This window comes from Talpa occidentalis, unplaced genomic scaffold, assembly GCF_014898055.3.
Source record: "Talpa occidentalis isolate TD23 unplaced genomic scaffold, MPIMG_talOcc4v2.1, whole genome shotgun sequence".
Lineage (NCBI taxonomy): Eukaryota > Metazoa > Chordata > Mammalia > Eulipotyphla > Talpidae > Talpa > Talpa occidentalis.
Genome location: NW_026555331.1, coordinates 127,095,939 through 127,123,730, shown reverse-complemented (window position 1 = coordinate 127,123,730; position 27,792 = coordinate 127,095,939). Strand labels below are relative to the sequence as shown.

The following is a 27,792-nucleotide window of genomic DNA, read 5'->3' as shown; positions in this document are numbered from 1 at the left end:
CAGAGATGGAAAACTAATCCAAAAAAATCATTCTATAGGCTGGTTTTGACATACATTTAACATACATATGTATAATAGTATGAAAAGTTGAGTGAAAAAACAAGTTCATCCTTCTCAAGAATCAGAACTGGAATCCTGGGGCAGTTAGCAATGAGAACATAAACCAAAGCAACTAACAACTTTTCTTCATATTTTTCCCAATTGCTTGTCAAGTTATCAATGAGGATAACTCATATAGCCCCTCAGTTTCAGAGAGGAGTTTTACATACCAATTTGTGACAAAATTATAGGTAATATTAGGGAAATACCCAAATGTAATTTTCTCAAATCTAATTATGTTGACAAGCATTTTTAAAAGTTTAATTTTAATACTTCAAAAGTTCATTATATATATATATTTATATATAAATAAATGTGTTTCCACCTATGTCAGATAGATTTATCCCCTTTACAATAAAGCATACAATAAAGCAGTATCAAAGAAAATCAAGAGTTCAAATCTTGGGGCCTCCTTGGTGGTACAAGGGGTTAAGTTGTAGCACTATGAAGCTATTGGCAGCCACTGCAGCATGAGCTTGATCCCCAGCCAGGGAGGTGACACATGACGCAGCTCTCTCCTGTCTCACCTGCTGCTCCCCTCAGCAGTGTATTTCAGTAGACCTGCCTGTTCTGTCTCTGGTGAATCCTCTCACCCTCTCCACCTCTGGCCTAAACCCCAGCTCTTGGATGCATAAATAAATAAATCTTTAAAAAAAAAATCAATTCTTTAGTCTCTTCAATCCCATTACCTTTAAAACTTCAGTAGAAACTAAAATATTCAAAATAGTTTGATCCACCAGGAACCCCATTTTTTACCCAGTTTCAAATTGATCAGTCAAAACTAAACTGAGTAGTCTGCTTTTAATCTGCTAGATTATGCCATATATATAAAACCATGATCTATCTTATTCCACTTAAATTCAATATGATTTAAAAAGATTATTTTATGAGTTAATTTTTACATATCTGCCCTATAGATAAATTCTCACATGCCATGGTAAAGGCTAAACCAGTGTTTTGCTGCCAAATTTTAAACTCTTAAAGGTAATCTCCTTCAATAAATTCTAGGTCACAGAGTACCATCTTATTCTGTATCTTCCCTTTTAATTCAGTGTCCACTGCACAAACTTCAAAAAGGGTACCTTTCCTAGAATTGGTCATGTTCTGCAAAGCAAAGAAAAAATCAAGTGTTCGTGATTTTTGTGCAGAAGTGCAGATATGCAAAACCACTATTGTAGTTGACCCAATTATTTTTAATATTAAGAGAAAAGGCTTGATGTTACCAATCAATCCAGCTTCCACATAGCAAAATCATGGTCCTTACGGTCAGATATTCCTAATCCCCACTGACAGGGTGAGTTTGTTAAAATTTCATTTGTAATATGGGTAACATTTCATCTATGATGTGGCAGAATGGAATGAAATAGTATATTATTTATGTGTGGCACAGAATAAATGCTAAATAAATGATAAATTTATCATTATGTTGTCAATTAAAAATAATGTCCTTAGCAAACCAACACCTAAGTTGCGATATTTTTATGGGGCAGTTAAATTTAACAATTGTAATACAGTGACCAGCACCCTGAAATGTGTAAGCAGATAAGCTGCCATTTTCCTGAGTAAACACAATTACTATTGTGTTTACAATAATAATAATAATAATAATAATAACACAATAATAATTGTGTTTACTGATAATTTGTTGTTAAAGAGTAAAATCAAATCAATAACTTAGGGGAAGGAGACTCTGTGGAGGTTGAAGTTAAAGAAGATACTTTTAGTTACCCAGTCACTGGGAAATGAATAATGATCTACTGAGGAGTTTTAGTGCTTTGTCCTTAATTCTGTCCAGCTCATAAATTCAACACACAGTTTCCTATCTTTATTGTCTACCATTGCTCTAGTAAAGTACTAAATCCAGGTGGCTTAAAACAATACAAATTTATTACACTGCAATTTTGGAGGTCCAATGTTTAATATGGGTCCCACAAGTATAAAGCCCCTGTCAGCGGGGCTAATTCTTTCTGGTTTTGGTTTGCTAATGTAGACTAGTTTTCTTTTTATAAGCAAATACCAACAGGGAATGGAAAAGAAATAATTATTTAAGAAAAAATATATACTAAATATTTTAATTTGCTCTTCTAGGCTTTAATAGTACCTATCTATTTCATGTAGAGATTGAGAAATCAGAAATCAGAAATGAAATAGGTTCTAAGTTACATAGTTTTAGTCATTTAATGATTTTGGAACAAATTAAACATGTTCATCTTTAAGTTTCAGGCAAAGTCATTTATATTTATAAGCCATTAAATAAAAAATAAAATTGAGAGAAACCTAAGCACCTTTAATCCCATCCCCTAGTTTTATAGTCTTTCCTTCTTTCTTTCTGAAATGTTTATTAATTGCAAATCATGCAATTAATGTTTTCACATTATAAGCCAATGGACAATAGATTCAGGGTATAAATGCATATAACCAAGGCAGGGTTTTCCTCTTCTGACCATTTTGACCCTCACTAACTGATTCCAGCAAGTTGTCCTCACACCCTCTACACATTAATCTCATGTTGTTTTTCCTGCACTTGGATTGTCCTGGATTTCTACAAAAATCTCCCCAAAAGGAATCCAAGTGTCTGAATCTCTATCTCTTAGCATCTTTGGCTAAAAAATGATGAATATATAACTGACATGTATTTATTTAATATTTTAGAATGAGTGCCTTTTATGGCATTGGCTTTATTGGCATTTAAGCAGATGCTCTGATTTGGCTCCCAAAATTATTGAATTATTTCAGTTAATTCCTTTCATATATCATTTCCAAACTGAACACTGACAATAGAATAATCATTCTACATGTTTATATAAAAAAGCCAGTAAAAATATTGGACGATTTTCCTTGTAGACAAAGGGGAAAAAGTAAAACTCATTAATCATGTTCTACAGAAAGTCATTATTATAGGTGCTACAATGAATTGCCATAGTGGCAGAGAAATATTTTTAAAAAATTTAAAATACCAATTACGAGATAGTTAAAATCATCTTAAAATGCTATTTGGGATATTTTCAGAGAACTGATATGGGTTTTGTTCAGATAATTAGGCAAATTTTTTTTAGTGGTCAGTCAGGTGAATGGAATATGTCATATGAATGGTATGGCTCATGTTCATGGGTCTCTAATAAGACAGAAAAAAACAGTCTCTTACAAAACCTTATCACATGCATTTTCCCTCCATCTGGAAAGTAGATATTCTGTATAAGTGCCCTTTGCCACTACTCATTGTTAAAATAAGTGGCAAATCATTATATTTATGACTTACAAGTTTTGGAATAAACCACAGTTTTGTCTCTTCTTCCCTAATTAATTACCTTTGCTTAAAATAATTAGTACAATGGTCACAAAAAGGGATGAAAGTTTTTATATCTTGACTACTATTTTTGACATACAGTACAAGTGGTGATAACTTACAAAAGTTTCCCTCTTAAATTTAGTGGTTTTTTTTTCCAAAACATGTATTTTTAAATTACTATTGTGGTAGGCAGAATAATGGCTTTCCCAAAATTTCTAATCCCTGTGAATATATAACCTTATAGCAAAAGCAATTTTGCAGATGTAATTCAATTAAAGGCATTGATATGAGAATAATGTCCTGGATTAACCCAATGTGATCACAGGAGTTCATATCAGTGGGAAGTGCAAGGATAAACTGGAGAAGGAGATAGATAATAGAAGTGGATATTAGAGTGATAAAAGTCCATGCCAAGGAATATAGGTGGCCTCTGGAAGCTTTAAACAAGTAAGGACAGATTCTCAGAGTCTCCAGAAGAAACAAAGTCCTGCCAATTAATTTGAGGTTTGACTTCCAGAACTGTAAGAGAATAAATGGTTGTTCCTCTAAGACATTAAATTTATAATACAGTAATTTGTTACAGCAGCAATAGAGAAGTAACACAACCACATTCAACATTTTAAATGAAAGAATGAATTCTGCAGTCACATGTCTAGGAAAATATTATACAGCTTAATATCTAGGACAGAATAACTAGAGGTATCATAAAACAAAGTGATTTTACCTAGCTTAATTTAATAACTAAATTTGGAACATCTGTATCAATCATACAAATAAGAGTCCAGTATGTACCATTTCCCACCATTTTAAAAAAGAAATAATAGCAAACTAAGACACTGCCCAGTCTTTAAAAGGGAAATTTTCCAATGGTCTTTCTCTTTTTCACCTCTTATAATAAGAAAAGGATTTCCTTTAAAATAAGGGTAAAACTTCTTGATTCATTGGAAAAAGTAAAAGCATTTATATATGACCACTCATTTCTTTAGGATGAATTTAATAGCCTCTCATGAGCAGAGTATATGAATTAACATGCCTTTTCAAAAGGAATTGAAATTGGTAGCCCTTTAAAGAAACTTGCATTCATTACAGAGATAGTAAAACATTATATATCATTTTAAAGGCTGAGATAACAATATTTAAATATGTATGTTAAATCCCTAGCATAAAAGGGATCACAGTCACAAGAGCAGAGAGAATTCAATCCCGAAGTGCTCTGAGTTTACTCAATAAAAAAGACAAGCAATTTTAAAACCTTGAACACTATAGGGATATTTTTCAATGCAGCACTGGAAATGTTATAATGTTGATACAAGTGAACAAAGATGAAATAGTTTGTTGTCATTGGTAAGAGGCATAAAATGTACACTATGAAGAGAAGCAAATATATTTCTCCAAGTGAGTAACAACTAAAATTGCACAGTCAAGTTGGTAATCATGCATAGCACTAATCACAGATACTAGATAGAAAATCAGTAATTTTTGAAGGACTACTACATTTTTCTCTGCCCCACAGAGGAATGAATGTCCTTATGATTCTGGAAAGGAGAGTAATTTCTCTGTCCTATAATGAAAGATATTGTCGATCTTTGAGATCCTTCCTGGAATCAGCATTATAAGGTACCATAGGCAAAGTGCATCTCAATAGAAATTGCATTATTGTACTAAAAAAAAAAATACAGTTTGGAAAAGTAAGTTAGGATAGATTTCACTTTTTGCATTCTTTTGCAAGCATTTATCTATTCATCTGTCCTGAGTACCATAACAATTATTTGCAACCCTGAGAGTGACAAATCAGTTACTGAGAAATCTCTAAATTTTCCATAGATGAGCATAAGTGGGTAATACAGGAGAGTTAATGAAATGTCGTAAGATAATTCTCTACAAACACTTTTACCCACATTATTTCAACTCATTCTCACAACCACCTTCTTAAATATATATTATTAAACATAAACTGAGGCACAAAGAACCTAATCCAAAATCTCATATCTACCAATCAGAATCCAGAGGGAAACCCTTATCACGGGGCTTCAAGACTGGTTTTAAAATTTCAATTTTTACTCATTCTACTAGCAGACTGTTTTGATCTTGTGGGACATAGCTAGTACTGCCAAATTAAAATGCCAAAAATAACTATACAATCCCAAAGTTGCTAACACTTACCGCTGCTAACTCTTGAAGAAAATTAAACAAAAAGAATGAAAATGCTTTGAATATTACAGTGTCGAACATAGGTGCTCAACAGATAGAAAGACACAAGGTCAAAGGCAGAGAATTAGATTCAATAATAAAGACCATTTACACAGGTGAACTGAGAAGAATGCTATATTTTGACATTACAAATAGCTTTGCAGCATGGGTATAAGCCCCACCAATGATGATGATGATGATGATGATGATGATAATGACATTGAAAAATTATAAGCAAAAAATGTTAATTTATGGAAGGACATTTATTAAGTTGGATCTATCCTCTATTATTATTTTGTTGGAAAGTAAAATGGATCAGTTGTGGAAAATTTTGCTATGGGTCAATGCCAAACCTGCCAGGTAATGTTCAGTGATCACAGAGCTTCGAGGAAGAGTAGAAATTGTGACTGGAGTTGAGGGGAGATTAGGTCCATTAGAAATACAGTTTCTTAATCTATTTTGTTTCCATTCATTGTTAGGAGTAGCAGAAAAAGAATGACAAAACCAGTTTGACTCAACTAGTTTTAAAATAAACACCCAATTCTAAAAATACTTAGAGAAGGAGGCTGCCAATTATTTGGGGGGAAAAAAACAGAAAGAAATTAAAAGGATCATTTGATAGGAAAACACTGCAATAATTATCACAATGCATATCATTATCTTTGTTCATTACTAATCACTGCTCATTTTGACTGGTTCAGTTAACTAGCTATTTTCAATCACTACATTTTTTTTCAAATTTAACTAAATATAGTGATATAAATTATAAGTGGTGAGTCAGGGAGAAACTAAATGATTATAGGTTGTGCAACTGTCCTGGTTAGTCTGGACAATGTGGTAAAGTTTTATGAAAAGGAAAGTATGAAACCAAAAGACAATGAACATAAATAGAGTAATATCATTTCTTCTTTTAACTCTCTTGTTTTAACACTAAGTACACAGAGTATACTAGCATCAAGTCAGAAAATGTAAAATTGAAGTTTTCACTAGTAGGGACATCAAATAAAGACCATAAAGTACATATGTCACAGATAACTACTGGTCTACTTCATGTCTACAAATAAAAATAGTTTAAAATGTTTGGTGGCTATGTTATTATACTATTCATCATTAGCATAAAGGTATTACATTAAATGCAATTAATACAAGACATTACAAATCAATAATGGATGTGGCATAGTAGTAAACTACATTTTTCTGATTAAAAAAATAATTTAGGCACTCACCTTGGTCACCACAAATGTAATCTATTCTTCTGCTTCCAAACAGGTTCTGAGGACATTACTCTGATAACAAAAGAGAAGAAGTACATCACGCACACAAAAAGGAAATCACAAACCAATAACCCTGATGAGCATGGATGTAAAAATCCGCAGTCCCAATTACAATTACTTCAAAAAATTAAATATCTAGGAATAGACTTAAAGGGGCAAAAGACCCATACAATCAAAACTGTAAGAAATTATTTAGAAAAAAAAAAAAAAACATGGCTTCCATGGTCGCACAGGGGTTAAAATCTCAGCACAATCAAACGTCTCCTCCTATCTCACCCCCTACTCCCCTCAGCAGTGTATTTCAGTACATCTGCCTGTGCTGCTCTCCACTTTGTCTGTGGTAAATCTCCTCACCCCCCGCATCTCTGGCCTATACCCCAGTTCTGTATGCATAAATAAATGAAAAAAAATCTTTAAAAAAAAAACAGAAGAGACTGTTGTTGCATGGACATCACCATGGGAAAACTGACACTGATAGCAAACTTCCTTTAAAGCATTCAAGGCAGCAGAAGCACAGAGGTGGCAGTTATGCAGCAGTGGTAGCCCGTGGTCTTTGATGGCACCACTCTCAGAGCAACAAATTAGTTTCCCACTATGGAGATGGCAAGCGTAGAAGTCTCTGGGTGATGCTGAGTCTCATGGAGCACAGATGACTTGGTCTTGTCTTACAATGAATTGGAAATCACTAGGATGGTGATAGAAGAGGTTCCCGGCTTAAGTTCCAGGACATTTACCTACTGGAAAATGGCATTGAGAGAGTCCCATAGCTAAGAGTAAGACTTAAGCACCTGGAGATGAGAGATCAGTGCAAATTTCCATGGAGGGGCACTAACGAGATATAGGTTTCATCAACTAGGAGGTGGGTGGGTAGAGATGCCTTAAGGCTGCAATCCAAGGCAGGGAACACAGACTGCAGAGTTGCTGACTCAGTAAGGCTTCCAAAGAAGGGGAAGACAGAAACCATGGAGGCACATACCATGACTATGGGAAACTAATACCGAAGAGTTGGAGTGCTCCACATGGACTAAGTCCCAGGTAACGATAAGAGCAGACCAGAATGCTAGACTGCATTCTCCATTCCCTACCCTTGGGACTGGTGTCAAACTCACGAAGCAAACTGACAGTACACACAATGCTGAATCAATTTTGAAACACATAGAAGGAAGATATAGGCAGTGCCATAAACATGAGTCAGCTCAACAAGAACATTAACATGAACAGAGACATTCAGTCCAGGGTATATAACCTATGGATACCAGCAAAGGCCAAAAGCCTCACTCAAATCAGTTGGGAAAAAAAAAAACAAAAACAACCACAGCACTATCTGCAGAAGAAGTAAAATTAGTTCAACTTTCTTATTATTTCTATAGACATTTATTTAAAAGGGAGACTTCTAGTAGCAACGTGTGTAGACAAAAAAAAAAAAAAAAAAAAAAAAAAGCACATGGTAATTTGAGCCCTCAGGAGAATATGACATGATAAGGTGAGAACAACTCAGAATTCAAGGACAAAGATATGTAATATTATATCTCCCTAACAGATAGAGTTCAAAATTGCTTTAATAATGAAACTAAAAGAGAAAGAAGAGAATGTAGAAAGACAAGCCAAATAACTGAGAATTCAAAAAATCTAATACAACAAAATTCAGAAAAACAAAAGAATGTGTTCAGAAATAAAGTTAATGAAAAGAAGATAGATATTGAATTTTTAAGTAAAAAAAGCAACAAAGAGATTCAGAATGTAAAAAATTCAATAAATGAAATTATAATTCTGTAAAAAACTGAGAAAGTAGAATAGACCAGATGAAGGGTCAAATCAGTGACCTAGAGGATAATAATGCACAAAGAATCCAGGTGGAAGAAGAGAAAGGAGATATTAATTAAAATTAAAAAATGTTTCCATGTCCCAGTTATTGAAATAATGTGGCATTAAACACCTATAGAACATAGAATTTTTTGAGTTGATGGTTTTATGTCCTTTGTATAGATGCCCAAGAGTGCAACTGCTGGGTCATATGGTATGTCCAATTTCCAGTTTATTAAGGTAAATCCAAATAACTTTCCAAAAGAATTGCACAAGTTTTACACTTCCACCAACAGTTAATGCAGTTTCTTTTTCTTCACATCATCTTCAGCACTAGTTATTAGGGGTCTTTGGAATGTATGCTATTCTTATGGATGTGAAATGACATTTCATTGTGGTTTTGACCTGCATCTCCCTTCTTAAAAGTGACGATGAAACATTTTTCCATGTGTCTACTGGCTTTCTAAATATCTCTTTGGTGAACTGTCTATTCAGATTTACGGTCCATTTATTAATTGAGTTGCCTATAAAACTGAGTAAGTTTTGTGTGTCTTGGATATTAACCTTTTGTCAACTAAGTCTTTAATCCATTTTGAATTAATTTTGTGCATGGAGTTAGAAAGTGATCAAATTTCTTTCTTTTGCATGTGGCTGTACAGTTTTTTCAACACCATTTGTTAAAGAGACTCTCCTTTCCCAGTTGTATGGCCATGATTCCTTTACCACGAATTAAGTGTTCTTCTATACAAGATTTACTTCTGGATTTTTGAATCTGTTCCATTGATCCACGTGTCTATTTTTATTCCAATAACATATTTTTGAATTGCTGTCATTTTTATTATAGTTTAAAATCACATAACAATGCCTCCATCTTTCTCCTTTTTCCCCTCAGGATTGCTTTTGCTATTCAAAGTCTTTTGTAGAGTCTACATAAATTTAATTATTTTTAAAATTTATTTGAAGAATATATTGTTATTTTTCTAAAGGTCACATTATATTTATATATCACTTTTGGTATTATAGTCATTTTGATGAGTCTCCCCACCCATGAGAATAAATGTTTCCATATCCTATACTATGATCTATACCCTTTAATACATCCTGTGATGTTTATTGTATAAACCCTTCAAATCCTTGTTTAGTTAATTCTCAGTTATTCAAGTCTACCAAATTACTTTTAAAGGTTAAATATCTTGGGCCTCCCTGGTGGCGCAGTGGTTGAGCGCTGGGTTGCGAAGCTGCCCGCGACCTCTGCGGCCCCGGTTCGATCCCCGGCTCCTCCCCGGCCACCAGAGGAGGGTCCCACATGGCACACAGACCACTTCTGCCGCCCGTTGCTCCCCTCAGCAGTGTACTTCGGTCCTTCTGCCTGTTCTGCTCCCCGCTCTGGCTCTGGTGAATTCTCTCACCCTCCCGCGCTTCTGACTGTACCCAGTGCTTGCATAAACAAAAACAAACAAACAAACAAACAAACAAACAAATAAATAAAACATGCCTCTATTAAAAAATAAATAAATAAAGGTTAAATATCTTAAGTTTTTTAAAAATTTGATCTCTATATAAAAATCATTATTAGAATAAAATAGTGAGTCCATTGCTTGGGAAAAACAAATATATTTCTTAGTCTATATGGAACAAAAAAGATAATGACAAATTAAAATAAAATTTCAGCTTTATTTTGGGTTTAAGATATTTCATTTTAAAGATCTCACAATACTTGACATTCATTTTTAATATAAAAATGTAGTAATTAAGAATAATAATAACAAGCTATCTTCTGTGATTATCTTACTTCATGGAAATAGAAAAGGTTATATTTTACTTAAATTACTTATATTCTGAGAGTTTATTGTTAAATTTTCAAAATGTTTGCAAATTAGTTTTCATCTACCCTGGTAGAAGTATTTAGAGCATGGAAATTGGCAAATTCTATAATCAGAGTTTCCACACTCAAGAGCCAGATGTTAAACATTTATCAACACTTCCATAGCTACATTCATGGAGAAACAGAAAAGAAAGCAAATCACTTCAATATTATATAATTATTTATAAACACACTTATGCTAAGCACAGTGAAAAAATCATTCTCAATATCCATCTGAGATCCACTATAAAATTGAATCAAATTCCATCTCACCCTAAGGTCCCCCACCCAATTATTACACCATATGGAAAGTAGATAATAAGTAAAGGTGAAAAATGCATTATCAGATGTTTTTTCTTTTTTAAGTTGTTTAATGTGATTTCTCTAGAATTTTGAGGTTTCAATGTATGTTTATAATTTTTTAAATTAAGCCATTTTATTACTTATGAAATATGAATAATGAGCTTGGGTAAGAACACCATTTTTGCCAGGATACAGAGAAATTTTATTTTTCATAAAATTTAATCTTGGCATGTCTTCATATCTCAATGAGCAAGAAAAATCAAGCTAACTCCTATGTACTTTTTAAGTACAAAGTTTTGAATGTATAAAACTTTTTCACTAAGTTTCAATATCTCATATATACAAACTTATTAAAAATGAATACCATAGGAACACTATGTTATCTATATAACCATATTGTGCAACCTGGATCACAGAAAGGTTTTTTTTTTTAAGATATATTTATTTATGCATATAAGAATGGGGTACAGACCAGAGGTGCAGGGGTGAGAGGTTTCACCAGAAACAGAGTGGGGAACAGAACAGGTAGATTAATGGAAATACACTGCTGAGGGGAGCAGCAGGGGAGACAGGAGAGGTCTGCTGAGCCATGTGGGTAGCTCCCTGGTCGGCCAGGGATCAAACTTGTGCTGCAGTGGCTGTGGACAGCTTCATGGTGCTGTACTAAACCACCTGCACCACCAGGAGGCCCCAAAAGGTTTTTAATGAAACTCCAAGAACTGGATAAAGGTTAGTGCTTTATTGCTTTATTTCTCTTTCTTTTCATTATGAGATGACCTTGTAATTGTACACAGGTTTGTTAGTTTTATTCAGAGCAAAATAGGCCCATTTTCCTTCACTTATGATTTTATCCAGTAAATTACTTTTCTTTAGGGAGCATATGTGCATATTTATTGCTAAATAACCAGAAGTTAAAACACTAACCAATTAATATGAGGCAGGAATTGTGGATTATCTCAATCAACTCTTATAAAACAACCTACATATAAAAAGTATATCTCTCCCTATTTTAAATGCGAAAAGACAGAGGCTTACCAAGATTGATCAATTTGCTAAGTTTCAGGCTAGCAAACAGGAGAACCAGGATTGTAACCCAGGCCATCTAAGACCTGAGTCAACACTCTAAACCACTGTAATAGGTGACTTCCTAAAAGACATAAGCATCTCTTTGACTTAACAAGCATCAACTATGCAGGAGAAGGCCTTGTTCATAAGTTACTTTTCAGTGACATCTTTTGTAGTGCTTCTAAGTACAACTAAATTCTTCTTTGCATATGTTCTTACTACATTTGTTGAAACTCTCATTATAGCAATTATCCTATTATATTCATTATTTACTTTAGCTTCTGCTTTCCTAAAAGGAAAGGATTATAACTACATAATCATCATACAGTTAGACATGTAGGTTACACCCATGTGCTATGAGTATTTAACAGAGTGCTTATGTTAAAGGAGACCCTCTATAAAGACGAATAAATGTATGAATGAATGAAGATCCTGTTACTGAATTAATGTCTACACTGGGAAAAATAAAAAATTATCCCTAAACAATATTTTTCTATGTAGGATAGAAATACACTTAACCTAACTTAGAGTATTATTCTAAAAAATAGACTTAAATGCACTGTCTACATTGAATGTTTTATAAATGCTTCCTCAGGACATTGAGATATTAAAGACAATTTATAGGCATAAATTCAGCTTAGAATTCTAAATCAGAGAGCATGCCAACAGTATGATTTTAAATTGTTCATCACACTGTACAGCAAAGAGATAATTTTTTTTCCATAAAGCATACTAAAAAGGATAATGAACTTTATCTTATCTCATTTTTCTTGGTTCCTTGTGGGAAATAACCAAACAATATTACTTTGGTTACAAAATCTTCTGGAATGGAGTGTAAAACAGAACACAGTATACCAAGCTCTTTCATAAATGATAGTAAGTATTTATTGAGTTTCAGAGCTGGAGGGGTTCTTTGAGAGAACAGCAAGTTTCCAGTACATGCATGTTTTTTCCTAAAGACAATTCAGAATTTAAAGAAAAAAAAACGAAGATTTGATCTTGTATAGGAATGGTGAATATAAATTCTCTGGAAGCAAACAGCAAAAATTAAGTTTTCAAGATCTTTATCACCATTATCAGCTCATCTATATAAAGATGTCTTTGTGTGCATTACAGTAACACAGCCCTCCATTATTCTCATAATAAAATGATATCAAAGAGGGAAATGACAATGACTGCATTTTTTTGAGCTGTGTAGCACACACATTAAAGAGTAACAGATTTTCAAAACACTTAAAAGATATTTTGAGTGCTAAAAGCAAAGGTCAGAAAAGATTTTTTTCCTGGGAGGAAAAAGGTACTGAAAATTGCCCCTCTCAGTAGAATAATCTGCCCTTAATGTTAGATTTTAATTTTTAATAAATGTTCTCTTAGTACTAATAATGAATAATGACATGAATAGTGAACAGTCAATGCAAGCAATTCTCCATTGAAAAGAAATGAAGTTTCCACTTGTTTCTTCAAAGAAGAAAATATTAATGTTGTTTTCTAGAAACATTTTATTTTTAAAAATAATACTATGTGCAGAATGTTCCTTTTCAAGATCATCTCTGAAATAACAAGATTTTTTTAACTTGATTTTTAAGATAGTTCTATTAATTACCTTACCTTTAGCTTAAATTAGTCAAATTCTGTGATTTTTTTCCTTTAATGGGTTGAAAATTATATATGCTAATTATAAAGCTACAGAGGTTGTCCTTATATATTGAATACTCATATTTAAATAGAGAATTTTATGATAGATGTTAAGACAATCAATTTCAGTGGCATAGAATATTAAACACACTCTGAAGACCTTTCCATTAAAAATAACTAAGTTTCTACATAGAATAAACAAAATATGCTTAAATGTCTCATGAAAATAAGATTCTGCCAATCAGGATGAGAACAAAGAAAATCACAAGATAATGCTGCTCTCATACTGATAATGAACAAGACAACTTACAAAATCTTAACTTTTCCTTACCATTCACAAATCTGAGATCTCCAGAAACAAAGGATAGTAAAATTCCATAGAGTGAAACGGCTTTAAGAGTAGAGGCAGACACACAAAGACTATTTCATCTATGTCAGAGCGTGGGAGATAAAGATGACCATCAAACAAGCAGATAAAAACAAGTGACATAAAATTTTAAAAGATAAATATGGGGAATATGTCAGTTGTGATACCTGTGTCTCCAAAAACCAGGGTGTAACTGAGACAAATAAATTGCTTTCAGATTCTAAAGAGCAAAAAAGAAAACAAATATATCTGCACTTTTCTCTCTGAGGTTTGTACTTACAGACACAGTAATGGCAACAAACTGAACTCCAAGGCCAGCTGAGAACACAGAGAAAAAAGGGGCTATCCAGAGATGGATCACATTGAAAAAACTAAATCCTGGCCTGCAGGTCTATTAAAAGCAAAATACAAACCTTGTACCACTTCATAAAAGTTGACAGAAGACACAAGAACAACAAGTCATTGTAAATAACTTTATTGTAGCTAAATAAATAAATAAATACCAGGAAAAAAAATCTATTTGCTATACTGAGTCCCAAATTTTACTAAGCAGCAAGGAGGTTAGGTGGAGCCTGTACGTACATATGGCATGTGCTACAGAAGAGGAAATCTGAGCTTTGAAAATTCATTGCTTTCATAGCAAGAAGTAAAAAGGACTTCTTGTCCAGAAGGACTCCTAGTACAGTGCAACCTCACTTTTCAACATTGTTCATAGCATAAAAATTCTGGGAAGTAGCACAATCGAGTCCTTGCAATTTAAGCCTACTAACACTCAGCACGCCAAGTAGACACACAAGAGACCTAGAGCAGACAGGTCCTCAACATCTCATTCCAATATAAAAATATTGTACCAGAGAAGCAAACAGACACTATCTTTCTAATCATAACAAATCTTGGAATTCTTGCTTTCATTTCATTTTTGACATCTGAAAATTCCTGAGTTTCTAGTAAGATCATCAACTCATTTTAAAGTATTTTTTTGATTGTCTAATCAACTTTCTTAAAAAAATGAAACCAAAAATTTTCATTTTAGTCTACTTTTAGATTTACAAAACAGCTGCTAACAATTCAGCTATTTTAAAAAAAGGCAATAACCAACAAGATAATTTTAAATTGGGTAAGTGATGGGAAAGGACAAAACAGAACAACATGAGTATACCTAGAACTATAAGAGATACTTAGGGGATTCTGAAAGTACCATCCAGGAAATGACCTAAAGGATAAAAAAAACAACAAACAGTAGCCATTACCAAAAAAAATTAAAAACAAACCCCCCCCTCAAAAAAAAAAAGGAAAGAGCTTTACAGTAGGGTTACACTAAAAAAACTCAAAAGCTAGAAACACCCTTCAAGCTTGAGAAACATAAATGAGGCAGAAATGACCATGGCATATTTGAGGTGTCAAAAGGTTAGCGGTGTTGAAGTATCGTGAGTGAGGAACAGTGGGTCACAACATGAGGCAAAGAGGCAGACCAATGACAGAAGGGCTTGGAAGACACAGTAACTTTGATTCTTTTCTAAAGTCAATGAAAAGAGGTTTGAGCAGGGGTATTAAATAAGGACCTATATTTCTAAATCATCCCTGTACTGAGACCATATAAAGACAGCAGTAAAAGCAAAGACACTATTTCCTATTAATACTGGAAATCTATTTAACAGTGCTAGAGAAGGTGTTCAGGCAAAGGATAAGAGTTTTTTGGGATTTTGGTAGATGTAAAACAATAAAGACATGAAAATATTTAATATTTTTAAGATTAATGGGACTTGCTGGAATAGAAAGAGCTAAATCAAGGATGACACCTAGTTTTTTTGAATAGATGTGGTATTTTATATCAAACTAGGAAGAGCATCTTAAATTTAAGATGTTTAAGAGAAATCCAGGAAATATCAAGGAAGTTGTTAAATAAATGGTGTTGGAACATTGAAGAAAAGACCTGGACTAGCAAGATACTTTGCAAACTTTTGGCACAGGTATGATACTTAAAGCAATGGTGATTGATGGATCACCTAGGAAAAACATTTTGCTCAGAAGGGCAATCAATATGTCTCATTCCCAATGCTTAGAAGTCTAGTAAGGAGGTGCATCAGCAAAACAACATGGTGAAAGAGTCACAAGAAACAAAAGGAAAACCACAAGTGTCTGACATTCCTAAAATCAAGAAAAAAAGGACGGGAAGTTGGCTACATCAAATAATACCAACAAGTGTCTATTGAATTCAACAACATGGAGATCATGGCGGGTCCTGGAAAAAAGCAATGGAGTGGTGGGGTCAAAAGCTGTAGTTCAGTGAGCTGAAGAGTGCTCACAGCTACAGAATCAGAACACCTCTAATCTCTATTTGCAGTGAACTTCCATGTCTAGAGAAAATTCCCCACTCTGTTTCAAAATTTCTATCTTGGTCCCAATACTACCATAGCAAATATTAATACTGGAAATCTATACCAAATATTTTAATTTTAAATGATATTCTTTGTAAGGATTCTAATCCTTCCTTTGATGAAGTTAATAATTGCAAATTAAGGGCCCCCCTGGTGGTGCAAGGGATTAAGACACAACTTCTGAAGCTATCCCCAGCCAGGAAGCTACCCAAATGGTGCAGCAGACCTCTCCTGCCTTGCCCACTGGTCCTCTCAGCAGTGTATTTCAGTCAGTCTGCCTGTTCTGTTATCCGCTCTGTCTCTGGTGAATCCTCTCACCCCCCACACCTCTGGCCTGTACCGCAGCTCTTGTATGCATAAATAAATCTTAAAATAAAATAATTGAAATTTAAATTAATTGCAAATTAATTAAAATAATTGCAATTAAATATAGTCCACATAAAGTTTATTCTATTTTTGAGAAGTTGTATTCTAAATTAGAAGTGTTGTTCCCTTATGCAAGAAAAAAAAGATGTAGTAAATTATTCTGAGATATGGCCAATCTGAAATTCATAACCACTTCATTTGTATGTGATCAAAGCAAATATTTTGGTAAGTTAAAAAAAGTCATTATTACTTGTAGTAAAGAAACTAATAAACTAATGCTGAGATTAATTAAGAGCGGAAGAGAAACTGAATCATTTAATCAATCTCTAGGGTTATTTAATGTGAATATATTCCAAAGTGTTCAAGATCAAGCACACCAAACACCGGAAAAAACATTTTCAGTTTATCAAAATTAGAATATTGTACATTGCTGCACCAGGATTTACCAATAATTTAGAAGTTTGAGGTTTGTCTTGCTGATGGTGCAATGATGGGGGTAATCAGAGGCAGTGGCAGTGGCAGTGGCAAGCAATGAGAACTGGAGATTTAAAAGGTCTTATTCTTTGTCATAGATTAGCCTTGTAGACAGCTGAGGGAAGCTAAAACCAGTACCCTGAAGAAAATAATAAAGTGTGATGAGTTGTGTGGTGCTTACTTTTATGTGTAATAACTTGGTGAGGTCATAGCACCAAGATATTTAAACAAACATTATTTTAGTTATTTTTTGTGAAGGTTTTTATTAGATGGTATTAACGTTTAAACCACACTGGTTTCCATAATATGGTTTGGCCTTATCCAAACAGTCAAAGGTCTCAATAGAAGAAGATTGACCTCCCCAAAAGAGGGAATTCTGCCAGAAGACTTAGACCCAACTACAATTCTTCCATTCTCCAGTTTACCAGCCTACCACACAGATTTTTTGAACTTGTGAGTCTCCACAATTGCATGATTCTGTTCCATAACACACACACACACACACACACACACACACGTATGTTATGTTTTGGTTACGTTTCACTGGAGAATCCTGGTTAATACTAGCTGAAGAGTGAAGGGGAGAACTGACTTAACATGATCTGAAATCACTAAAGAGGCAAAAAATGAAATTCAAAATACTGACAATAAATCCTTTGGTCTTTCTGAAATTAATTATGATTTTCTATGTACATGTTTACCTATACTGAAGTGCTTTTACTAAACTAATTTTATATAATTTAAAATGAATTGGTATAATCTGTCAAAACTATAAGGTGTTATAGAAACAAAGAACAACAGTATAAACAGGAAATAGGGTTGTAAAAAGAATCATAGCCCCAACAAACAGAAGTTATTTCTTAGAAACTTTCTACTTTTTATCTTCTAGGAAAGTTTCTGTGGTTCTGAATTTTGAATTGCTGATGGTCTGTGTGATTTAACATGAAGGTATTTCTATAACAGCTTTCATGAAAACAGGAAAAACAAGAAAAAGCAAGGGTTACTTGAAGAGTTTGATGAAATATTTACTCCAATTTCTGCAAGCCTCGGGCAAAAACATGAAGAATCCTGATGACCAAAACAGAGAGAACATTGTAACAGAATCTGTAATGTGAAGATAAACTAGACAAGGAAGCCAGCAGAGAAAACCTCACTTTCATTCAGTCACATGCAAACAGGAAATGCTGAGTCTTGAGGTCCCACCTCTGTCTGTTGTTCCAGATTTCAACACAAAGAATAAGCAGCATGAAAGTGGTAGACCATTATAAGACTGGAATAGACATTATAACCATCTCATCCAATCCCTTTATATTCCTATAAACTAGTGTTCTAGAGAAGTTAAACTACTAACCCAAGATCATTCAGACACAACCTTTAAAAAAAATAGACTAGCAGATCTTTAACAATGTAATCTTACAATGCCAAAAACTAATTCAGGTAAACCCCATAAAATAAAAGAACTTATCAAAAAGTCAAAAACTTACCTACCAATCAAATAATGGACAGAGGAGCTAAGTGACACTTCTCTAAAGAAGACATACAAATGGCCTACAGGCACCTGAAAAAATATTCATCACTTATCATCAGGGAAACACAATTTAAAACCATAATGAGATACCATCTCGCTCCATTGAGACTGGCCCACCCTTTGGCAAAGGTGTGGAGAAAAAGGAACCCTTGTACACTGCTGGTAGGAATGTAGACTATTCTAGCTCCTGTAGAAACAGAATAGAGGTTTCTCAAAATATTAAAAATAAACATGTGATCCAGAAAATCCACTCTTGGCATTTAACCCCAGAATGCAAAAACACTAATTCAATGTGATTTATGTACTCCTATCTTCGCTGCAGCACTATTTACAATAGCCACCTTATGGAAATGAACTAAGTATCCAGTAACAGATGATTGTGTTAAGAAGATGTGGTACCTATACACAAAGGAATATTATTCAGATATAAAAAGAAGATTAACTCCTACCATTTGTGATAACATGGATGGTATTTGAGGGGATTAAGTGAAGAAAAATAAGCCAATGGGAGAAAGACAATTATCTGATGACTTTACTCATACATGGAATACAAAGAAACAAAAGAACTAACAAAACTAAACTAAAACAAAGTCCAGAAGTGACTACAGAACTGAAGCCACTAGAGAGGATAGGTAGGGGTGGGAAGAAAGTGGGGAGGGGACCCAAGGTTATACGATAAAGGGATATGGGTGCTCTGGGGTAGGTAGGATGTGGGGATGCACATCTGAGCAAGCGTGAAGCTATTCCCCTGAATCCTACACAGTCATATAAACCATCGTTTACCCCCCCAAAAAAAACAAAACAAGGAAACTGACAAAACTAAACCAAAAAGAACGCTAGAAATATGATTGTAGAATTAAGGTTATGAGAAAGGAAGGAGTGGGATTGGATCAAAGATGGGAGGAAGATCCAATAATCTATGGTAAGGTATTATGGGTGTTTTGGTGGTGGGGGTGGTGTGGTGACACACATCTGAGGAGATGTGATCCTACTCCCCTAAATCACATACAGTGTTGTAAACCAATGTTACCTCAATAAAATCATAAAATCATAAATAATCATAACTTTTCCTGATTATGATTCACTTGTGTAAGAAATTTGGGAAATACAGAAAGGTTTGCAAAATAAAGTTAATATCAGCTTAGAAAAATTAACTTTCTTAAAAGAAACTGTGATCTATTTCCTTCTGGTCTTTGGTCTAAACACATTTGCTATGAAATTAGGTTACAATGTAATAAATTTGTATCCTTCATATATATTTATGTTATGTATATTTTCTCACTTTATTAAATAGATGTCAAAAATTTAAAATAAAAACAAAAACAAGATATGGGATACTAGCATATATTTAACCAAACAGTCTTACACTGACAAAAACTAATCCAGGTAAATCCTATAATATAAAAAGTACTCATATTAGTATTGGATTTAGGGCCTTAATAATTTGTAGTTATTTTCTACTATTGAACACTAAACAAGAATTTTCTGTTTCACAAAAGATTTGTTATTTTCTTTTTCTTAATCTCACACCTCCCTGAGATGAGATGTAACACAATTCCTAAGAGCTGAATGGGAACCCAGGTTTTTTGACCTTTATCAGTACTTTGTCACTAAAGTTATATAATTAATCCATGAGATAGGATAAGATTTCAGTCTTGAGCAATGCGGGCAAGTGATTTGCTTTTTTGACTGACTTGATAAGAGGCAGTTAAAAGAATTAAATCTCCAGGCAGTTTTATTATTTGTATTTTAGAGTTTCAACATCATCAAATTACTAAGTATCAAGAATTAAGCCTTTGTGTTCCCAATTTATAATAAGGACGAACTTTAAAATAAAAAAGCATTAATCAAAGGCAGGAGTAAATTTGTGTAATTGAAGCACATGAATATCATAGTATTCAAAATCTCATTCCAGGTTACTAGAGAATATCAATTTATTTTTAAATGTTTAATTTATTTCTTCCCTGAAATCATAGTGAAGTAATCCTTCAGGATGGCACATACCCAAAGACTGTGACATATCACCTTCATACTCACATGGCATTCTGATAAATCTGTCAATATGTGCAATGATGACAGATGTGATAAAGAGATCATCGTGGTTCTCACCGCCTATATTTTATTGTTTGTTACAGCCATTTTCTATTTCTGGAAAACATACCCAGCTGCCTGCAGCAGAGCTAGCAGCTAGAGCTGGAAAATATTTTTCTCACAGTTTACAACCTAACTTGCCTACCACTAATTGTGCAGTACAGATAAGTAGAAATAACACTGGAAAACATGTCTAAAAACACTGGTTTCATTATAATAACCTTATTTCAGATCTTTCTTATTTAAGGGTTCTAAGAGGCCCATTAAAAATGTTTTCTCTGCAGTGTTTTATAACCTTTTGCCATTTTCTTCTTATAACAGGGATGCCAAATTTTTCTTAAGTCTATAAATAGGAATGTGGAAAAAAAAGAAAGGGAGGCCTTAATCCCCTATTTGAAGCCTGACAATCAGATTTGTGGTGTCGAGATTATATCTTGGTTTTTGTTTTCTTTCTCAGAGAACTAAAACACCCCATGTGAATTGTTACCCACCTTAATCATCAATGAAATACACAAGTATTTCTATATAATTTATTTACAACCAATATAAAAATAATAGGGAATTATTCTTTTGCCTGAGTTTCTGAGGGACAATTTTGACTGAAGAATTTTCATATTTGTTGGCAAGATCTTCAGTTATTTTATACTTTTTTGTTATCTTAATTCATTTGTAAAGTTTATAAATTCTCTTCCACAGTATAAAACAGAACATTTATTTCATAATAACCATTACATTTAATAATCAACAGAACCTCCAATCACTGATCCTTTACAACTACTCTCAAATTTGAAAATATACTATTAAAATTTCTTTTTTTTTCAACATCCCTTGTCCATCATTTCTTACAGATCATTTATTTAGTGTCTGATCAGGAAAATGCATAGAAGAGAAATAAAAAAGCAAAATACTTCACACACCAGCTAATCAAGTCTAATTAAGAAGTCACTCAATTCATATTTATTATTAAAGTAACCCCTTTCTGAATATCATATTTCTCCCCAATGATCATTACTTATAGAGAAACAGTACAATTTTTTACACCTTATAAATAGTCCTTCTTGTAAAATGTATTATATGTGATAGAGGCTATCCATAATCATACTTTATAAAATAGAAACAGTTTGACATTTAATATTAACTGATAGTCACATTTCCAAAAAAATGAGTTAAGGAGAAAGAGTAAAGAGATCAGAGTTTGCTACTTAAACAATTTGAGCTGCTATTTTGACTGATGAAACAGATATAAGCTAAATTAGAAAAGTTACCTCAAATATCACTGTTGCATTGGAAAAATAAGACATTTTCATTAAGTTGGTAATCTGTATTCATTCAAATGTCTCTTGTATCAAAAATAACTAATACATTAATTTCATGGAAGACATGAAATTTATATATCTAAAATTAAGATATGTCAGCTCTTCCTGCCCACTTGTGTCTATGCAAGTGTCCTTTACTCTTCTGTCCCTTTTCTAATAAACCTGCTCTTAAATACAAAAAATAATAATAATAAAATTAAGATGACATAAAATGAAGCTTCCTATGCATTTAATAAAATAGTGTTTGTGCGTAATATAAAACAGTTAATAGTACTTACACCTACATCTTACACCTTTGAGTGAAACTTCGGAAGTTATATTTGTTTAACCAAAAACTATGTGACAATGAATTACACAATTATATATTTCCAAATAATACTATAACCATCACTTTGAGAATGCCTAAAATCAAAGAGGTAGGGGGAATAAAGCATTAACTTCCTGTCTGACCTGTTTTCTACTAGATTATCTAAACTTTAGGAGGGCTCTGAAAGCAGTCCAAAGGAGCTAAACTAATATTAAACCCATATTTCAAGTGTGTGCCACACTGTCATGTGCCTTTCTCTTGCAGCGTTTGCCACTTGGATAAAGTGATTGTCTCCCCAAAATATTAATGATAAACTCTTCTATTAAGACAAATTACTTTTTTGTAAGATAATAATTCCTCTGACTGGTTATAGAAGTGTACAAATCAATAGGAATTTCAGAAATACTGGTTGGAGGATATAGAAGCAATAAATTCTTTACACAATAAGAAAAATATTTTAAAGATTTCTGCAAATTCTAGTTCTCTTTCACCACGAACCATTAAAAAAATGAGAAAGCAAGGACAATAAACTAGGAATAGTATGTGTAATAAAGATATTTTAGAAGCTAGAATATGATTCTATTTCAGCCTGACAGAATTCTTTCTGGTTGAACAGCCAGAGATTTGCAATTCAAAAAAGACAATTTTGTTGTGAGTTCTTAACTTTTGTTTTTCAGTATGTGAGATCAGAAGCATTGAGTTTTCCTGGGAACTACAAATCACTTGCAAAGGTAATACATAGTCAACATATTACAGTTTGAAAGGTGACTTCTCAGACCAATGATTGATTTCAAAGAAGCCGAAGAACCTGTACAAGATTCTCCCTGAACTATTTCTAGAATTTAAAAAAAAACTCCTTTTGTCCCATTCAAGTGTTAGTTTCTAAGAATTGACCCTTTCAGTCATGAGAAGTTCTTTAAAAACTGTAAATTAATTTACTATATAAGAAAACTTCCAGATTTAAAAATTAATTAAGAGCCTCCCACATGGCGCGCAGACCTCTGCTGCTCCTCTCAGCAGTGTACTTCGTCTGTCTGCCTGCTCTGCTCTCTGCTCTGACTCTGGTGAATTCTCTCACCCTCCCGCGCTTCTGACTGTACCCAGTGCTTGAATGAATGAATGAATGAATGAATGAATGAATGAATGAATAAACCAAAAAATAAATAAAATTTAAAAAAATAAAAATTAATTAAAAACTCATTCAGGGTTCTCACCAGTGGCGCAGCGGTTGAGCGCTGGGTTGTGAAGCTGCCCGAAGCCTCTGCAGCGCCATTTCGAATTAAGTTGAACTGAGCTGAATTCTTGGATACCACACTGGTGTTTGAGAATTGCTTGTTGGTATAAGGAAACTTCCGCATGCTCATTGGACTCCCATAGGACATCTAAATAAAGGTAAATTCTGTCCCTAAACCCCAGGTTAAGAACATGCACTCTAGATACAGTAGTACTAGCAAAATGCTGATAAAAGAATTTAGCCAAGAGATTTGTCTTTAATGGACATCACAACATACCAAAATGTTGAAAAAGAAGTATACTTTTAATGTCTTGAGGTGGAGCTTTCACACTACAGTATCAGAATCATCACTCCCTTTGTTGAAGGATGCCTTTCTGTCTAGCCATGCAGACTTCATACTTGAGTGTGAGATTCTTACTCCAGAAAAAATGAGGAGGTACCCTAGAATCAATAGTATCTGGTAATAAAGTGAGTAAATACACAGAGTAATGTTAAGGATGAAAAGCTGAGTAGTGGTTCAGTACCTTATTGATTGAAGAGGCAACTGATCTTTATGCAATTCTTCCTTAGAAACAAATTACCAAAAAATGTGAGGTGTTTTAAGTTAAAATAGAATAGTAATAGTTAACAAGATATGGATGGACCTTGTGGATCATTGTACCCCTTAAGAAAATATTGAAAAATGTAAGTCTGTTACCTCAATGTTTCAAATTCTATCTTCTACATTTAGTCCATATTTGTTTAAATGATGGCCATTATTATATATATAACTCTCATATTTTACTTTTATTATTGATATCTTTCTCATTTGTATTTATTATAAACAGTAGTAACTTGAAAATCAATAAATTTAGGAAAATAAAAGGATTGGCTGAACACAATTACATTTCCTGATAGAAATCATGCAAAGAATTCTAACCCATTCTTCCCTTATGCCCAAGACTATAATCAACTAATTAAAAATATTCTTTGTTATCAGTACCATTAGTTGTCCTGCATGGAGACTTTCTTTCAAATTAAAGTTTGATTTTAACAATGATAATAGAAGAAAAAAAATTAATTATGGAAATGAAAGCAATGCTCAAAATAGTATTGTCCAAATCTCACCTAGGTTGGAGGGAGCCAAATATTCATTTAGCATTTCTCAAGGTCAAACTATTGCAACTGATGAGTTCATTTCTGTGACTTAGGGACTGTAAAGTAGTTTTTCTACTACCAGGCTGATGCTAAGCTGCAGAATTGAAATTATATTTACATATTATGTTGTGGTCCATCCATCTGAATATAAAATCAGTTAAGATCAAAATGTTTCACCTTAAGTACTGTGTAGGCAATCAGGAAAGAAAAACAAGAAACAGTACCTATACTAACTTCATTACACTATAGATAGAGTCCTATGAAGAGATCTTTCAATGTATGCCCAAGTTGCTATGGGAACACAGAACATCCATATGGTTCTCCAGAGCCCTCTTTTGCTACATTATGCTGCCAGTCACCAGAGAATATGCCTGTTAATATATGCACAATAGTCTACAGAAAATAAAAATAATTTCCTTCAATTCAAAAGGTCCCTCCAAAAGGTGCTTCTTAAGACACTACCCCTAACGGTGCAATATGAAAGATACCTATATACATTTTCATTTAAATGACAGTTTTCAATAAATTTAATCAAATTTCTAATAAAGTTTCAAAATAATAACACTGAAACATAATTTACACATTTGCTACAAGTTTTTCTGTAAGGGAGACAACACCTAATAATCTCTCATCATGCAGATATAATTTCCAAAACTGCACGATTCCATAAAAATGTAATCTCTTTTAATATATCTTAAAATATAGATTGCCTCCAAGGCAAATGTCACATACAGAATCCCAAGCAACTTCTATTCTAGGTAGTTATACCCAATATTATACATATATTTATTTCCCAGCTTAATTTAGCAATGATTCTACTTCAATTTTCTCCCACTAAAATAAGTCTTCAGTATTACAGAGCACTCCTAACACTAAAAATAAAATTAAATTAAAAATATGCTTGGAAAGTTAAAAATTTAAAATAATTATGAATTGGAGAAAAAACTAGAATATTTTTGGTGATGGTTTTTGTAACAAGATATTAAAAAGTAGCTAAAAAAAAAAACTAGTATCTATGAACTAACCTGTTGGTTCACTTTCTTGTAATTGTGCAAGTGCTAGCTGATTTAGTTTGAACAAAGAGCCACTTTAATGTTGTTAGCTAAAAAAAATTAAAAGAAAAAAAAAGAAAAGATTCATCAGGTGGTCATCCTTATGCAACATGGTATACTGATTGGTGTTGCTTTATATGTGAAATTAAGAAAATGTTCTAATATTTGTTACAGATTGTCTTTTATCTGTTGTCTATATCTTTGTTCTAGCAATGTTAAAATGAATGACTGAGAAAGCCTTATAAATAGTCTAGGAATAAATTTTGGTCTACCAATAGAAGGGAATGCTACCAAATGCATTTTTTTTCAATTAACTAAAGATTAAAATTCATATTTTCTTAGTTTTTACATAATGTTCTTTTTCTGTTGAAGGATCCTATCCAGGATACCATACTACATTTAGTTTTCAACTCTCCTTAGACTCCTCTTGGCTGTAATATTTTCTCAACATTTCCTCATTTCTGCGATGATGCTGACAATTTTAAGGAGCATTTGTTAAGTATTTTTTAGAGTTTTCCACAGTTGTAATTTTTCTGATGTTTCCTCAAGATTAGACTGTATTAGGGATCTTGGAGAGGAAGACAACAGGTTAAAATCTCATTCTAAGCACATCTTATCAAAGAACACTCTATCAACATGACTTATCACAGTAGAATTTAACTCTGGCTGAGATGATGTTCACTAGGTTTCTCCTCTATAAAGTTATTCTTTTTTTTCCAAAAGACTTAGGAAGAAAATCATTATCTGCATTTCATGGTTAATCGTGGAAGAAGTCATGTTCCACCTCCTTCAAATATACATAGTCATTAGGAATTCTTCTGCACAAGAAAATTCTACTTTCCTTTTAAAAATTTATTCAATCATTAATATATATCAGTATGGATTCATGGATGTAGATGTAATTTTTATATCATTATTTCCATAGAAAATGGAGATAGTAGGTGTTACAAGTTATCCTTAAGGAAAATAAACAAAAATGATACCATTCAGGAATTCAATTTAAAGAAATGGAAAAAAAATTTTGAAGAAAAATAAATGAACTAACTCAGAAAAAAAAACCATTTAGTATTTATAAGCTATAAGAAAGTCAAGAGATAGAAAAGTAAGTACAAAGTGGAGATGTAAAAATTATCTGGCAAGTCCAGTGTCTAAGGAAACATACATGAGTTAAAGGTCAGAATAGAGGTTTGAGCTTCCTTTGGCAAACTTTGCCTACCTATTGATCAAGTTAATTTATTAATTGCTAATTGTAACAATTATTTGGACAGAGTGCAATAGCCCAATTCTATTTCATCACATTCATTGCAAGATTTCATTGATTCAAAAATCAAAGAATATATCAAATAGAATATATACATTAATCATAGAACATTTTAAGGCATCGAGTATTATTTATTTCAAATACAACCTGTGTAGATTAAGTGCAAATGCATATTATAGTCTAAAATAACATAAATTAATGCAAATTTACAAATACCACTTGAATTAAAGTACATAATTATGTATCCTAAAATGTCTTTTTAAAAAACTAACTGCAATTGCTTGACTCAGAATCTGAAATTACATTTAAGGAATAATTACAGATTTTTTTTCAAACTATTCATGTTAACCTGACTCTCCTTAATGATTAAAATGCCAAAAATTTGAGGGGAGGGGGAAGACGTAATTTCTAACTTCCTATCAAATACAGTTGCCTGTTGAATCCAAATTAGAGATGAGACTAGGACCTCCCTGGGGGCACAAGGGGTTGAGCACAGCTCTGTGAAGCTGTCTGTACCTCTGTGGTGCGAGTTTGATCTCAAGCCAGGGCAATACACACATGGCGCAGCAGACCTCTCCTGTCTCATCCACTGCTCCCCTCAGCAGTGTATTTCAGTCGATCTGCCTGTTCTGTTCCCCACTCTGTCCCTGGTGAATCCTCTCACCCCCCACACCTCTGGCCTGTACCCCAGTTCTTGTATGTATAAATAAATCTTTTTAAAAAGACATGTGAATAGCTAAAATGTGCTCAAAGTTTATA

General features: G+C 33.2%; 1 protein-coding gene across 1 annotated transcript in view; it reads right to left on the bottom strand.

Moving 5' to 3' along the window:
• Window positions 1-27,792, bottom strand: part of FOXP2 (forkhead box P2) — a 1,127,785-nt gene that overhangs the window by 904,216 nt on the left and 195,777 nt on the right. Inside the window, exons 6-7 of the mRNA XM_054692568.1 lie at window positions 25,746-25,822; window positions 6,805-6,864 (exon numbers count right to left, since the gene is read on the bottom strand). The gene's annotated coding sequence lies outside the window, so the exon portion shown is untranslated. The remainder of the gene's footprint in view (window positions 1-6,804; window positions 6,865-25,745; window positions 25,823-27,792) is intronic.